Below are 15,872 nucleotides of genomic sequence, written 5' to 3' on the forward strand. Positions count from 1 at the left end.
TTAGCGTCCCTCATCCCATTAACATTTAGGGAGGCGATTTTAAAAGTGCTCATTATGAGGGAAGAGAGCAGCAATATAAGCAAACAACAAAATATTGCATTATTCTTGTGACTCATTCTGCATTGTCTGGGTGCGTGCTTTTTGCACAATTTTCTTTAATCTATACACCTCTGGATTCGACAAACACTCATCACCCTTTTGTTTCATTAGACTTTTTGCTGAGTCAATAAACAGAGAGAGATCCGGAAAAAAATCTATCACCTCAACATTTCTCATTCCTTTTATACTCTGTAAGAAATTCTTCATCTGTTCTAAACCGTAGCCACTGCGATCTTGGCTCCCATTATCTTCCACAGAACCCTCTTGCTCACTTCCTGAATCAGATACATCAAGACATTTGCTTATTTTTCTCATCCTGCATCTTTTTCTTAGATTTATCAGCTGCTTCACAAGAATTTGATTTTCTTTTTACTGCTGGCACTTTAAAAATGTTCTCCTCTTCATTAGAGATTTCATTCTCTATCTCATCACTTCTCAGGTTTCCCTTTTTACACCCCTTACAATGTCCTCTTTCTCCACATGTACTACATTCGTTTCTGTCCTTTCATCAGCTTGCCTTTCCTTTTCCACATTTCACATCTAAATTTTGACTTTGAGGTCCATTCTTATCTGCTGCGTTTACTAAACGGGGCAAGCACGTGCTAAATGCCCTTCTTTCCCCACATCCAAAACACTTAACGTTTTCCGTTGTAGCAAAAAAAAGCCATCAACTTTGAACTTGAAAGCAACATTTATTTCCTCAATATCCGCTCTCAATATCATGTAAACAAACCGACGGAAAGAAACCACATGTTTTAACAGGGGGAGACTTGCAACCCATCGGATTTTTTTTTTATTGCTGACACGAACTGTCCGTATCTAGACAGTTCACATTGCAATACTTCATCACTAATGAACGGGGGTACATTAGATAACAAGACTTTCCTTGCTGGATTAACAAGTGGAAAAATCTTAACGAAACGATCATTGAGAACTATACCACTTTCTACAATGTCATTAACTTTTTCAATTTTGTCCAAGAACAAAACAACCGCTCCGTTCATCCTAGAGGCTGATCGGATACTATCGTGACCCACTATCTCTCCAACCGCTAGAACAGCCTCCTCGACCGAGTACTCGGCGGCATGGGCTGAATGTCCCGGTTGAGCTGCGCAAAACTGGCCTTCTCCGCCATCGTCGTAGCAGCAGCTAAAAGCTGTCCGACACGACCCACTAAACCAAAAGTCCTACTTTCAGTGCTTTGTCACAGTACACAGAGAAAGATTATGTAAAATCCGTGAGAGAAAAACACATTTGAAACTGACAGACCTTCAGATGATAGGAAAAACCGCAACCACTCTCCGAGTCAGTCACACTCCACTCACTCGACAAAAGCTCACGCTCACGCATGCGCAGAGAGAGAGAGAGAGAGAGAGAGAGAGAAGCCTAATAGTGAAGCTTGTTGGTTTAATTACAGTGAAGTTATCACCTTTTGCTGAAAAATATAATAGCTTTCAGTAGTGAAGCTGTTTTATTTATAAAACTCCTGGGCAGAGGTTGAAATCCAGCTCTTGTCACTTCTGTGTGCATGCAATTTCTTTATTTTATAAATGTAACTGAGCAATGTCAAAAGGTCACACTTAATTCCTGACTATGCCACCGGGGACTATTGCCCATGGAACAAATTTTAACCCCTTGTAGAAACACAAGTTCAACAGCCAGTAATGAGAGAACAGAGACAGACTTATTTTTTTTAATTAATTACCAATCCATAATAAATCCAAATACATTGAACAATCCGATTTCAATTTAATTTTAAAATCTCAATGAACAAAATCTAGGCCATATGCCAAACACTAAAAAGTTACAACCCACCCCTTAAAATGAATGCAGGATAAACCAAGCCTGTGGTAAGGAAAAGAAGTAAAGGGCCTCTTTACCGCAGACCCACAAGCGTAAACAAACCACACATGCACTGATATCTAAATCACAAACAAATAGTTTTAGCGTGGTGAAGTCACTCTACGCCTTCATCTTGATATCCATGCAATGAAGAAAGGGAGAAGACCCAGGTGACCCCAAAGGACAGACACTGCACACAGTGTCAAGGAATCAAAAACTCCCCTTTAAATGATCACAAAAAAAAAAAAAAAAAATCAGCAGTTGGCATAACTTTAACTTTTAAAACATACACTTAACCCATGGGCGTCGGAAGAAAAAAAAAAGTGGGTGGGTCCTCCCCCAGAAAAATTTACTGGAGTAACTGTTAAATACCATTTCATGTATTCTGGTGCCTTTTAATGAAAACAAGTAAAAAAACTCCACTTCACGTCGGGCGGTTCTTTGCCTCCACATCGTGCATTAAATGCACGTGGAATATCCCGCTAATATCATGGTCATTTGCCAGCAATGACAACTTAAAGCTGTTATTGATGTTTGCAACGCAATATTTGACTGGAAGGGTACAACGGGCAGTTACTTTCATTTGCGGCTCGTTGAGAAATATAATGTAGCTATTCAGCGGAAATGGAGTTTAATTTATTAGGGAATTCCTCAAGTGGAATGGATTTTGAATAACGGCGCTATGAAAAGACAAATGCGCTGAATCAGAGAGAGAGACGGTAAAAGTAAGTGGGTCCAATATCATTGGTCTTAAAAAGTGGGTGGGTCTTGTCCCACCCATATACAATGGTTCCGACGCCCATGACTTAACCTGATTACAAAATACACAATTTCAATACAAAACCAACAAAATTAATAGAAAAATAAACTAAATAAAAAAATATACAATAAGCAAAACAGGAGGGCCTAGACATCAGAGGTCCATACTGAACCTCCACATAGAAACATAATGAAGCAGACTCTTGTCACTTTGCATGTTGACATCAACACATCACAGGCGTTGTAAGCATTTAAAATACCCAGTCATCCCGTAATCCAAAGGCGGAATGTAAACAATTCGGTGTGCTACTCTGCTATAAGGCAGAAATTAGTCATGTTAACCGCTCACGCACACACTCTTACACCAAGGAATTACGTCCCTACTCGATAACGGTGTCTCAATTCAGGGGCTGTATCCTTCAAAGGCATATTTTTAGTGTTTCTATTATATACTGTTCGTATTTTTTTTAAATAACAATATCTAACATCATTTGTAAAAACATTTTTCATAAAAAGTAGAATATTTGCTTCTGAGATGAAGTGAAGTTGAATAAAAATCTAAAGTACTTTGAATTTATATTTAAATACAGAGTAAATGTATTCCACCACAGATTGTTTGGAAAATGAAACGTCTAGGGTTACGTCTGTGACCCTTGTTCCCTGAGAAGGGAATGAGACACTGCGTCGATAATGACACTTTGGGTAAACGAGTACCCACTATGCCACAACAAGCCCTGCCTGTCCCAGTGTGAAGCTGCGCACAGGCACACTAAGTGCCTGGTGTAGACGGGATGTCCAGACTATAAAATCTAATAAAAGTGTGAGGGGTGGCCCATCCAGGTGCATCACACACTTCTTGGATCGAGGCCCCTGAAAAGATGGCTCTAGAGGATGCCATGCCTCTGGTTGAATGAGTCCTCACTGCACCTGATAGGCCATAGAGATAGCCTGAACGATCCAGTTGCTGATGGTCTGTTTGGATGCGGGAAGCCCCTTCTTGGGCGACCCGAAACACACCAGCAACTGGTCTGACTTCCGCCATGAAGAAGACCTCTGAACATAAATCTTGAGAGCTCTGATAGGGCAGAGCAAATGAAGTATTTCTTCATCTGCCGTCACGTGAGGTGGAGGATGAAAAGCCTGCAGAACCGTAGGCCGTGCCACATTAGATGGCACCTTAGGCACATAGCCCGGCCTGGGATGCAAGATAGCCTTAATATTGCCTGGAGCAAACTCCAGGCACCCATGAGATACAGAAAGGGCCTGAAGAGCTCCTACTCTCCTCAGAGAAGTAATGGCTAATAAAAAAGCTACCTTGAGGGAAATGTTCTTGGCCTCAGCCGACTCCAGAGGTTCGAAGGGGGCCTCGATAACCACTGCCAGGTCCCATGTGGGAACTCTGGCACGAGCCGCAGGTCTCATCCTCCAAGCCCCATGGAGGAAACATACGACCAGCTGATGTCTTCCCAGGGGCCCATCACCCATAGGAACGTGGAAAGCCGCAATGGCAGCCCACGTACACCTGTGGACGGGTTAAGACTAGCCGAGAAGCGATCTTAGAGGAACTCCAGCACTGAAACCACTGGGCAGTTAAGAGGGTCCACCTCACGCTCTCTATACCAAATGGCGAAAACATTCTATTTCAGGCTGTAAAGTTTCCTCATAGAGGGAGCTCTAGAGCTAAGTATGCTAGGAGCTAGGAGCGATATTATGTCAGAGAACCATACTCGGGCCGGCCACAACAGGACAACTAGTAGTAGACTGACTCCGTCGCGGCGAACCTGCTCCAGAATTCCCGGGAGCAGAGCAATCTGGGGAAATGCGTACAGACGCAGCCTCGGCCACGTCTGCACCATGGCATTCAACCCCAAGGGCTGGATGTGTGAGGGAGAACCACAGTGGACAGTGTGACATCTTTCGAGACGTGAACAGATCCACGTCCACTGGGCCGAACCTCTCGTATATTGACTTCACCACCTAGGGGTGTCTCCATTCCCCGGGCCTCAGCCCCTGCCTCGACAGGATGTCTGCTCCCAGAATCTGGTCCCCTGGGATGAATGTTGCTCTGAGAGACAACAGTCTCCCCTTGGACCACAGGAGGATCTGATGCGCCAGTCTGCATAGAGGGCGGGATCTCAGACTCCCCTGATGATTTATATAGGCCACCACTGACATATTGTCTGACCTCACAAGGATGTGGTTACCTTTGAGGTCTGGCAGAAAACTCCTCAGAGCTCGGAATACCGCGAGCATTTCCAGGCAATTTATGTGCCAGGAGGAATGTTGGTCCTGCCATTGACCTCTCGTAAAGCGGCCGTCCATGACCACGCCCCAGCCCGTGAGGGAGGCGTCTGTCGAAGCGGCTTTCCGGCGACATGACGCCCCCCTGCACGGGACCTTGGGACAGAAACCAAGCTTTTTTCCATATAGATAGGGAACGAAGGCATCTAGAATAGAATAGAATAGGTCTTTATTGTCATTGTCACAGGTACAACGAAATTTAAAGTGCTCTCCAGTCAGTGCATCATTCATTGAGTCTATAAAAATATAATTTACGTGCTAGTGCTAGTTATAGGAACATATAACAGCATTAGCAGCATACATAAACGCACACAGTCATCCACACCCAGACGTAGGATAAAACAGTATGAACACACAATCATTGCATAAAAACAGTGTGAACATACATCTACAGACATGCATACTTTGTCATTGCATTGAGGTATTTCACATCAGCTTCCATATTGCACATTATTTTTTTGCAGCATTGAGGGTGGTTATTGTAGTAGGATAAAAACTGTGTTTGAGTCTATTTGTCCTTGCGTTAATTGATCTGTACCGTCTGCCTGAAGGCAACAGTTGGAACTGTGTAGTTCTTCCAGTGTGGGCGGCCGACAATCTTTTGGGCGGTGTTGATGACCCTCTGGAGCGCTTTCCTCTGAGCCGCCGTGCAGCTGGTGTACCATACGCACATGCAGTATGTTAGTATGCTCTCTCAATGGAGGCACAGTAAAAGGACACCAGCAGTCTTTGTGTGATGTTATTCCTCCAGAGTATTCTCAGGAAGTACAGTCTCTTCTGGGCCTTTTTCAACAGCTCAGAAGTGTTCACGCTCCAGGATAGGCTCTCCTCAATGTGGACTACCAGGAAGCGGAAGTCTGCCACCCTCTCCTGGACGCTTCTGTTTCACGCTCCAGGATAGGCTCTCCTCAATGTGGACTCCCAGGAAGCGGAAGTCTGCCATCCTCTCCTGCTGCCATCCTCTCCTGCCACCATCTACGCGTAACCCTGATCATGCAGAATGGGTTCTCCCTCTGGGAAAACCCCTTGGTTTTTAACCACCACTGCAGGACCCTCATGTGCAGCAGGCCGGATGGAATCACGTTGGATGCTGCTGCCATGAATCCTAACACTCTCTGAAAATGTTTTACATTGATGGCTTGGCCTTGCTTTATCCTGGTCACCGTGGCCAGGATGGACACCCGAACTGCCAGCTTTTGTGACTGGGCCATAATAAGCCAGTTGTCGATATAGTTCAGCACCCTGATACCCTGAAGCCTCAGCGGCGGTAGAGCTGCATCCATGCATTTGGTAAATGTGCAAGGCTGAACGGAAGAACCCGATATTGGAACGCTTCGCCCCCGAAAGCAAACCTCAGGAACTTCCTGTGAGATGGAAGAATGGATATGTGGAAGTATGCATCCTTCAGATCTATCGTGACAAACCAATCCTCGGATTTGATTTGACTCACGATGATGGGAATAGTGAGCATCTTGAACCTGAACCTCCTCAGAGATCGATTCATGTGCCTGAGATCTATTATTGGAACCCCCCATCCTTCTTGGGAACTATGAAGTAGTGGCTGTAAAACCCGGACTCCCTGTCTGGCGGAGTTTACTTCGTTCCAATATCCGACCCTGCTCTGGGTCAAATGCAGTCCAAACCACCCCACTGAATTTCGGTGGGCAGAAACCAAACTGCAGACTGTACCCTTTCTGTATGGTGTGCAGGACCCAGGGAGAAATATTCGTTAGATATTTCCATGCCTCGAAATAATCTACCAAGGGAACCAGCCTCTCGAGGCTGGCTTGGGTATCGTTCGAGATCCATTCTCGACCCCATGAAGCGGCTCTCCGACAGGGTTCAATCGAAAATGATTCTCGGTGTGCGGACGCGAGCGCTGCCTGGCCGAAAGCCTGTGGGGCAGACGTGCGTTCGCTGCAAACCAATGCGTCCTGAGGCGCACTCGACCGTGGGAAGCCGACATCAATTTCCTGTGTGCTCCGCGGAGGCGGCGACCTCGATCGCTCCATCGCGGGTGGGGCAACCCAAAGAGGTCCTACAGTCGCTAGGACCTCTTTCCCGAAGCCTTCTTAGCCTGCAGGACGGCCCTCAGGTCTCCCTGCTTCTGAGAAGGCTTCGGTTGAGAGTGCCTTCTATGCCCCCAAGCTCCTTGATGGGCTCTAGACACAACACTCTCTTTTTGTGTCTGCCTGTAGGCTGAGGAGCTGGTGGATGGCTGCGGCTGCCCATTGGGGGCAGCTTCTTAGATTTCGAGTGGTGAGGGAGATATTGCTTGAAGGCTGCCGACTGTTTTCTTCGCCTCCTGAAACCTGTTGACGAACGTGTTAACGGGATTCAATCGAAAATGATTCTCGGTGTGCGGACGCGAGCGCTGCCTGGCCGTTAACACGTCCGTTAACACGTTCGTCAACAGGTTTCAGGAGGCGAAGAAAACAGTCGGCAGCCTTCAAGCAATATCTCCCTCACCACTCGAAATCTAAGAAGCTGCCCCCAATGGGCAGCCGCAGCCATCCACCAGCTCCTCAGCCTACAGGCAGACACAAAAAGAGAGTGTTGTGTCTAGAGCCCATCAAGGCCAGAAGGTGAAATCGGGGGATCAAGGAGGAAAGTCCTGTCTTTCTCTTTGATGCCCAATAGATTGAGTCAGAGGTGTCTCTCCGTGATCACCTTCGCCGCCATGGAATGGCCGATAGCGTAGGCCGCTTCCTTGGTTACACGGAAAGACAAGTCAGCAGCCTTACGCAATTCGGCAATATCATCAGGTGTCGGACCCTCGGCCTCATAAATATCTTTAAGAAGGTCGGCCTGGTAAGCCTGTAACACTACCATCGTGTGCAGACTGGCACCAGCCTGACACGCAGCCATATAAGCCCAGCCCACCAAAGTAGATGTATAACTAGGGTTAGGTGGGCAGCACAGGGGTCTTTAGGGATGACGCAGCGTCGGGTGAAAGATAACTGGCCAAAGGCTCTTCCACACGAGGCATCATCCCGTAGCTATCTCTTGCCCCCACGATGTTACTATAGTCAAGAACTGGGGGTTGGACAGGCGAGAGATATGTGGCTTGTTCCACAATTTACACAACTCGTTGTGGCGATGAGGTTGCTCTCTGTGCTGCAGGAAGCGCTCGTCCAACTTGCTTTTTGCTTGCACTTCCTGCCTTTCACGTGGCCAACTGATACTCAAACGGGCCACAGCACGAGAGACAACCTCAAACAGCTCCTCATTTGCGGGGACATGGAGTGGCGAGTCATCTCCAAAAATCCCCGCCTTCGATGCTGAGCATATCCACTTCCACAGCTCAAACATCGGGTTCTCCGCTCGTGAGGAAGAAGCTGCGGGGCGGGCTTCCTCATGAAGCCCACCCCGCGGCTTTCATTTTTCATTGCGGGAGAACATCGGAACTGGCAGAGGATTCCCGAGAAAGTGCCTCAGCAATCTCAGGATCCCCTGTCAGATCCATTTGCGAACCCCATGATGTGCGCCGCCTCAGCGGACGCAGGACCCGCACCACAGGGAGAGCGAGGCCCAAGGGGGAACGCAGCACTTGGATCGGTAGCTTTTCACAATCCTCACAAGCAGCACTCTCGAGAGTTGCCTGAGCATGCTGTGCTCCCAAACAATGCACACACAATTGGTGTGTGTGTCCGCCCGTGATCTAACGAGGGCAGGGATGCACACACCGCTTGTATCACCATATTTTCGCTGATATATATATAGTGCTTAAACAGTGGCCAGACAACACTAAATAAGACATACACGACAGAGAGCGCTTGCTGAAGAACAGAAAGCTAACGCTGTTGTGTGCCGGCGTCCCTTTGTAGCTTCCGTGTATGCCGTCACACGTTACGTCAAGACAACACCAATCACGATTGGCTTAGTTTCATTCATGCTTCAGAGGCGCTACGATGAGGAGCATTCCCTAAAGGCATTCCCTCGAAAGGGAACTAACAAAATGTATTGTCACAATATTATTGTTCAATGGGACAGTCTGTTCTTGTCTCCTAGCAACAGCTGCCGTTGATGAGCATTTGTACTGGACTTTTTAAAGTTATATTCAACTGCCTAAAAACAAAACAGGGTTGAAAACCTATCTAAAAATGTTCACCTTAGTCCATTTATGTACATAATAAAGAAAAGAATTATTGCATGTTGGTAAGTCAACATTTGAACCTTTATTGTATTTTCTCATTTGTAACAGATAGATTATTCAAGTAAACTGAAACCCAATACTTACATTAAGGCTACGTTTACACGACAATGATGTGTTTTTTCTTTGTACTGATGACAACGTTATCAAAATGATTTCCTAGGGTTGGGTACCGAATCCCGGTACCGATATGGAACCGGTCGGTACCTAATGGCTCGTTTCCACTGAGCAGTATGGTACGGTACAGTTCGGGTCTGTTAACCATGATCTGGCTAGCGTTTCCACTGCCAACAGTACCCTTACTTGATAGGCGTGGTGTTTCGATCGACGTCATTTTCGCACGAAGAAGAACATAGTAAACTACAATGGATGACATACAGCAGATCTTGTTCTTGCTCCTCGACATGTTTGACACAAGAAGACAAGCGCCGACATTAGGCTTTTCTCAATATCAAGTACGCAAAGTTTGTACTTGCCATGTGCAACTCCTACATGCAAATGGTACAGCGCGTTCTTAAAAGCGTCACTCAGCTCGCTCTGCTACTCTGGTTATCTCTGTTACTCTGTATGTACATTTTAATCAACAATAAAACGAAATATGTTATAAAACACCACTCTGCCTCTTTTAGTTTTCATTTAAATAAATTAAACATTATAGGGACACAAATGTGGTTCATGCGCAACACATACTGATTATTCACTGCACGTTATACGTTATTCTATTTATAACAAAACGAAATTTAAAACACAACCCTAACGTTACCTCTTTTCGTTTAAATAAAAAAAAATTACACATATTCCAGGCAATATATGCATTTGTACAAATGTTGCAATAAACATCAGTGATAATCTTGTAATAAAAAAAATGACAAGAAACCATATTTCTTTTTGTAAAATTTCAGTTTTATCAATAATAGCCAATATAAAAGTTTAAGTAAAAGGTACAAGAAGCTATACAATAAGAAATAAAGCAAACAATTCAGTCAAATATCCAAATGCAGCGCTCTAGTCTAACATTACAACAGTAAAGTTAAATACAAATAGCCTATAATATGAAACTAAACTTAGCCCTCAGCCAAAACGATTGACAGGGAACGAATTATATATTCACGAGACCAAAGATCGCCCGTTAGGTCTACACAAGACAAATTATATCTCATGTTTAACCACTACCGTCGGAGTCAGCGGCGAACGTCAGAAGAACTAGCCAAGGAAAGGCTCATCCAGCCGGGAAACATGAGCGCCGAGCGCCCGCTGATCGCATGGATCTCACAACCGGGAAAAAAAAATCATCTTTATAAATAAACCACAGATTTGAGCTTTAAACAACTACATTCTCGCCTGAAAAACTCTTAAAATGACATTTCGTGACACAGTAACAGTAGTATTATATTAAACTGTATATTAAAAAATGGCGCTTCTTATGTTGTCATTCCCCTTGTAGTACGCGCAAGTGACGATTCTCTGTCAACCAATCAACGTCCTGCAGTGAGTCTAGCTCCACCTTTTAGTACCGTACCACTGTGCTAGGTACCCCAATGGAAGGGTACCTAAAAAGTGGTACGGTACGGTTCGGCATTTTGGTACCATTCACAACTTTTGATAGTGGAAACGCAAATAAATGCGTACCGTACCGTACCGTACCGCTCAGTGGAAACGAGCCATAAGTAACCGGTATGTAATCGGACCGAATCAAAATGCAGATTTCAGTGACTCATTTCGGTGCCACATAAATGCCTCAGCTGTCGGTTGAAATATTTGCCCTCTGGTTCTCTGAAACAGACGCAAGCATCATCACCGCATGTGATCGCAAGTTAACCCTTTGACACGTACGATCGTTCACACCAGTGTGATTAGTATGGCGCGCACCCCGTGACTAAATTAAACATCAGACCGACCGATCGAATGTTAACCCGAACGTCTATCCAAACGTCTTGTACTTTGAGCGTCTTACTGAATGGGTGACCCACGTGACGACCTGATGTGACGTCAACGTCTTGAAAATAGCTATTTTTTAACCATGCAAGTATCCAAGCTGATGTGTAAAGGCTATAAATGGACATTATGTCACAGAGTCATCAGTCTTCACTCTCCTTCACCGCCTGCCTCTCACAGTCCCATGACCCGACCAGCGACCTACACCGGTGAGGCGGAGGGTTGCAGCGGGTTTCTCCTACAGTGTTCCCTCTACTTTGCGATGCAAGCGCACACCTTTCCTACTGATCGTACCAAGATCGCCTATTTGATCTCCCTCCTCTCTGGTCGCGCCCTCCAATGGGCCCAGTCCATCTGGGAAGCGAATGGCACCCTCACTCGCTCATGGGAGGCTTTCGCCACCCACTTCAAGGAGGTTTTCGGCCTCAACACCTCCGCTCTCTCCGCTGCGCACCCTCTGCCTCCCGCACCATCTATGACCCTGATCATCTTCAGCCTACTACCATCTGTCATCCGTGACCTGTCTGTTCCTCCTGAGTCCTCCCGTCTTCAGTACAGCAAGTATCCCAGAAATACCATCTTTACATCTCTCTCAGAACAGCCATTTCTCTGCAAGCTTGTGCTCATCCATCTCCTGTCTTCTGTTTGCAAATAAATATCAACTGACCCTTTTATCCCGTTGTCTCTCTCTTCTGTCTGTAACAATATTAGCTCAAAGGAGAAATATTAATAATAACCCATACTTACCAATTATGATTAATTCTTAATATTTGGGTCAGTTAATTGGATTAACTTTGAGGTAAGCTAAATTAATATTACAATCAATTAATCAGTTCCAACGAACTCTTTTGATTATGCATTTATTCTAAGAAAAGTGTATCTTTCATGGCCACCGAAAAATAATTATTTCTTAGCATGTACAGCACTTAGAGCATGTAACAAGATCAAGATTGTAAAAGGGACTTTGTTGCAAGCAGAGAATCAGAAACCAAATCCCTATTGTGCACAAGTTTTATTAACTAACTCACAAACATAACTAAAACTAAACAAACATACATACATTCATACATGCATACATACATGCATAGGTAAAAGGGTGAGTGATGTGGAACCGGAAGCAGGAAATAGAACTATGGAAAAGATCTATTTAACTATGAAAAGAACCATCAGCTTATCATTTTCAGAGCATGTCATTAAATTGATACTTGCATGGTCTGTTTGCGTGGACAATTCTTGAAGTGGTTGAAAATTGAGTTTGTTGATGAGTCCGTGAGTATCAAAAGTCATGGTGCAAGTTGCCATCGTTTTCTTCTCTGCTTGATGGAGAAGATAATGATGAACTTGCATGGTGGTTTCGACGCTGTTGTGGTTGAGAGAGAGGGTCCTCTCTTTCTCCTGAATAAGCACATGTGAGTCATTGTGCTGTTGTGAGTCGGAGCTTGCAGCCCGGGGGCCTGCTGAGGCCACGCTGGACAGCACGGCATCCTGAAGTGCCGAGAAGGCCAAGAGTTGATCGTTGCCCTTCGGTAATGGTAAGGTTGCAGTTTTCCCTTTGGGAGCGGTGCTCAGGCCTGCTGGGTTTAATGCAGCAAAGTCTGTATTAAAGATTGTTTCTGTCTTCCCATTGTCTCTCTCTTGCGCATGTGGCCACATTTCTTTGGATCGTAAACTCTTATCGGTCTCAGTGTGTCCTGTAACAAGACACCGCGTCCTGTCAGTGTGTTAGCTTCATTTGGGATGTTAGTTTTTGGGGGAAGTTTCACAGGCCTTGGTTGGGAGAGTGAGTTTGCTGGATTATTCATTAAATAAATGAATAATTTGTGTGTGTCTGATTGGTCCAGACGCTACATGTCCGTGACACATTAAAGGCTATATATATATTATACACCTAAAACAACACTAAAATATTAACTGCATCCTGCTGTACTGTAGCTGTCACATTCACCGTCTGTCTTCGTCTTCACTACAGTTCCCAGAATCCTCCTTGTCTCCTCACCTGAACTCACTCCCTTCATTTACCACCTGTTCGTCATCATCATCTGCATCACCTGTCTTGTGTTCATCTGTCTGTGTATTTAAGTTCCTGGTTTTCACTCATCATGGTCGGTTATTGTTTGTGCACCAGCACACTGTTCAGTTTGTTTGCCTGTTGAGAATTAAACCTTTGCTGTTTTTGTACTTTAGACTACGCATCCTTCATTCATCATCTTCATCATCTACCCATGAGCGTGACAGAATAACCGACCTAACCAAACATGGAGCAAGGGAGTTTGTCTCTGGAAGAATATGTTGAAATATACCTTGACTACTTCCAAGATGTGAGTAAAGATCCACATATTCTGAAGATGACGTTTTGGAGTGGATTGAGTAATCCACTAGATCAGATGCTCTTGTGGGGCGATTTTCATCTCCCCTTCACGGAGTTCATCGACCGCACTCTTTGGGTGTGTGGTTCCTCCTTCACAGTGGAAGTTAATCCAGAACCAGCTATCTCCGCTGAGCCACCCCTCTTCATCCATAGCATCGATCCAGCCGTGCCTGCACATCACGCCAGTCCAATCGAACTGGCACTTCACGTCAGTCCAGCCGAGCCTGCACTTCACGCCAGTCCAGCCGAGCCCGCACTTCACGTCAAATCTGCGGAGACCAAAGCAGTATGCGCCGTGCCCGCCGCCGAGCTAGAGACTGAGAACATCACGCCTGCAGAGAGGTTCTTCTCGCTGGTTCCGCCTGGCTTGGATCTCCCTTCGCCGCTGGTTCCACCCAGCTCAGAGCCCTCTTCACAGCTGGTTCCGTCCAGCTCAAAGCCCTCTTCACAGCTGGTTCCGTCCAGCTCAAAGCCCTCTTCACAGCTGGTTCCGTCCAGCTCAAAGCCCTCTTCACAGCTGGTCCCTTCCAGCTCAGAGCCCTCCTTGGCGCTGGTCCCATCCAGCTCAGAGCCCTCTTCACAGCTGGTTCCGTCCAGCTCAAAGCCCTCTTCACAGCTGGTCCCTTCCAGCTCAGAGCCCTCCTTGCCGCTGGTCCCATCCAGCTCAGAGCCCTCTTCACAGCTGGTCCCTTCCAGCTCAGAGCCCTCCTTGCCGCTGGTCCCATCCAGCTCAGAGCCCTCAGAGCCGCTGGTTCCGCCCAGCTCAGAGCCCTCTTCGCCGCTGGTCCCGTCCAGCACAGAGCCTTCTTCGCCGCTGGTCCCGTCCAGCACAGAGCCTTCTTCGCCGCTGGTCCCGTCCAGCACAGAGCCTTCTTCGCCGCTGGTCCCGTCCAGCACAGAGCCTTCTTCGCCGCTGGTCCCGTCCAGCACAGAGCCTTCACCGCTGGTCCCGTCCAGCACAGAGCCTTCTTCGCCGCTGGTCCCGTCCAGCACAGAGCCCTCCTTGCCGCTGGTCCCGTCCAGCACAGAGCCTTCTTCGCCGCTGGTCCCGTCCAGCACAGAGCCTTCTTCGCCGCTGGTCCCGTCCAGCACAGAGCCTTCTTCGCCGCTGGTCCCGTCCAGCACAGAGCCTTCTTCGCCGCTGGTCCCGTCCAGCACAGAGCCTTCACCGCTGGTCCCGTCCAGCACAGAGCCCTCATCGCTGGATCTGCCCAGCTGCCCAGCACCGAGCCCTCATCGCTGCCCAGCACCGAGCCCTCATCGCTGCCCAGCACCGAGCCCTCATCGCTGCCCTGCACCGAGCCCTCATCGCTGCCCTGCACCGAGCCCTCATCGCTGCCCAGCACCGAGTCATCTCTGGTACCCGGGACTTTCCCCAAGTATTTTTTTGGGGGGGCCATAGGGCTCCGTCCTGGCCACTCGAGGGGCCACGGTCACCCGAAGGGTCCACACCGCCGTGGCCACCCGAAGGGTCCGCACCGCCTTGGCCACCCGAAGGGTCCGCACCGCCATGGTCCCCTGATCAGCCTGCTTCACCTTGGTCCCCTGCTCAGCCTGCACCACCAAGGTCCCCTGTTCTGTCTGCACCGTCCTGATCATCTCCTCTGTCTGTCCTGCCACCATCCTGGAGTCCGTACTTCTGAACCGTTTCCTCCTTCCCGTCACGGACTCCAGGATGCCCACCCCCCCTCCCGTATGCTGCCTTCGGCGCGGGACGCGCCTTATGGGAGGGGGGAGTAATGTCACATTCACCGTCTGTCTTCGTCTTCACTACAGTTCCCAGAATCCTCCTTGTCTCCTCACCTGAACTCACTCCCTTCATTTACCACCTGTTCGTCATCATCATCTGCATCACCTGTCTTGTGTTCATCTGTCTGTGTATTTAAGTTCCTGGTTTTCACTCATCATGGTCGGTTATTGTTTGTGCACCAGCACACTGTTCAGTTTGTTTGCCTGTTGAGAATTAAACCTTTGCTGTTTTTGTACTTTAGACTACGCATCCTTCATTCATCATCTTCATCATCTACCCATGAGCGTGACAGTAGCCTACTTGAATAAGCCTTTTACAGTTTTTCTGAATTGTTAAAACACTAAACTCCATTCTCTGAACCAAATTATCAATAGCCTAAACCAATTTGTCGAATAAATCACAATTTTGTGAGGCAAAACTTCACACACAACGATTAAAAATTATTCACACTGATTTCTAATGATGTGATCAGACCAACTGTATAATATGAGCCAGTTCAGAGTGTACAGGTGACACAGGTGCACTGATGATATGAACAATATATGGAAACAATCTGAGAGGAAGAAGAGTATGTGTAAGAGGAGGAAGAGGATGAGGATGAGAAAGAGCAAGGTGTGGACAGTGTTTTCAAGGCTGAATGTGTCAGACTAGAAGGTTTTTTCCCT

The 15,872-nt window shown here is 46.9% G+C and overlaps 1 long non-coding RNA gene across 1 annotated transcript; it reads right to left on the bottom strand.

Moving 5' to 3' along the window:
- Window positions 1-771: 771 nt before the first annotated feature.
- LOC311092552 lies at window positions 772-1,512 on the bottom strand. Its single transcript, XR_014608258.1, has 2 exons — window positions 1,369-1,512; window positions 772-1,272 (listed from the first exon to the last, which is right to left on the bottom strand). It is a non-coding gene; the product is annotated as an uncharacterized lncRNA (long non-coding RNA).
- Between the last annotated feature and the right edge of the window lie 14,360 nt (window positions 1,513-15,872).

Source organism: Abramis brama, assembly GCF_963993115.1.
Source record: "Abramis brama genome assembly, chromosome: 11".
Taxonomy (NCBI): Eukaryota; Metazoa; Chordata; class Actinopteri; order Cypriniformes; family Leuciscidae; genus Abramis; species Abramis brama.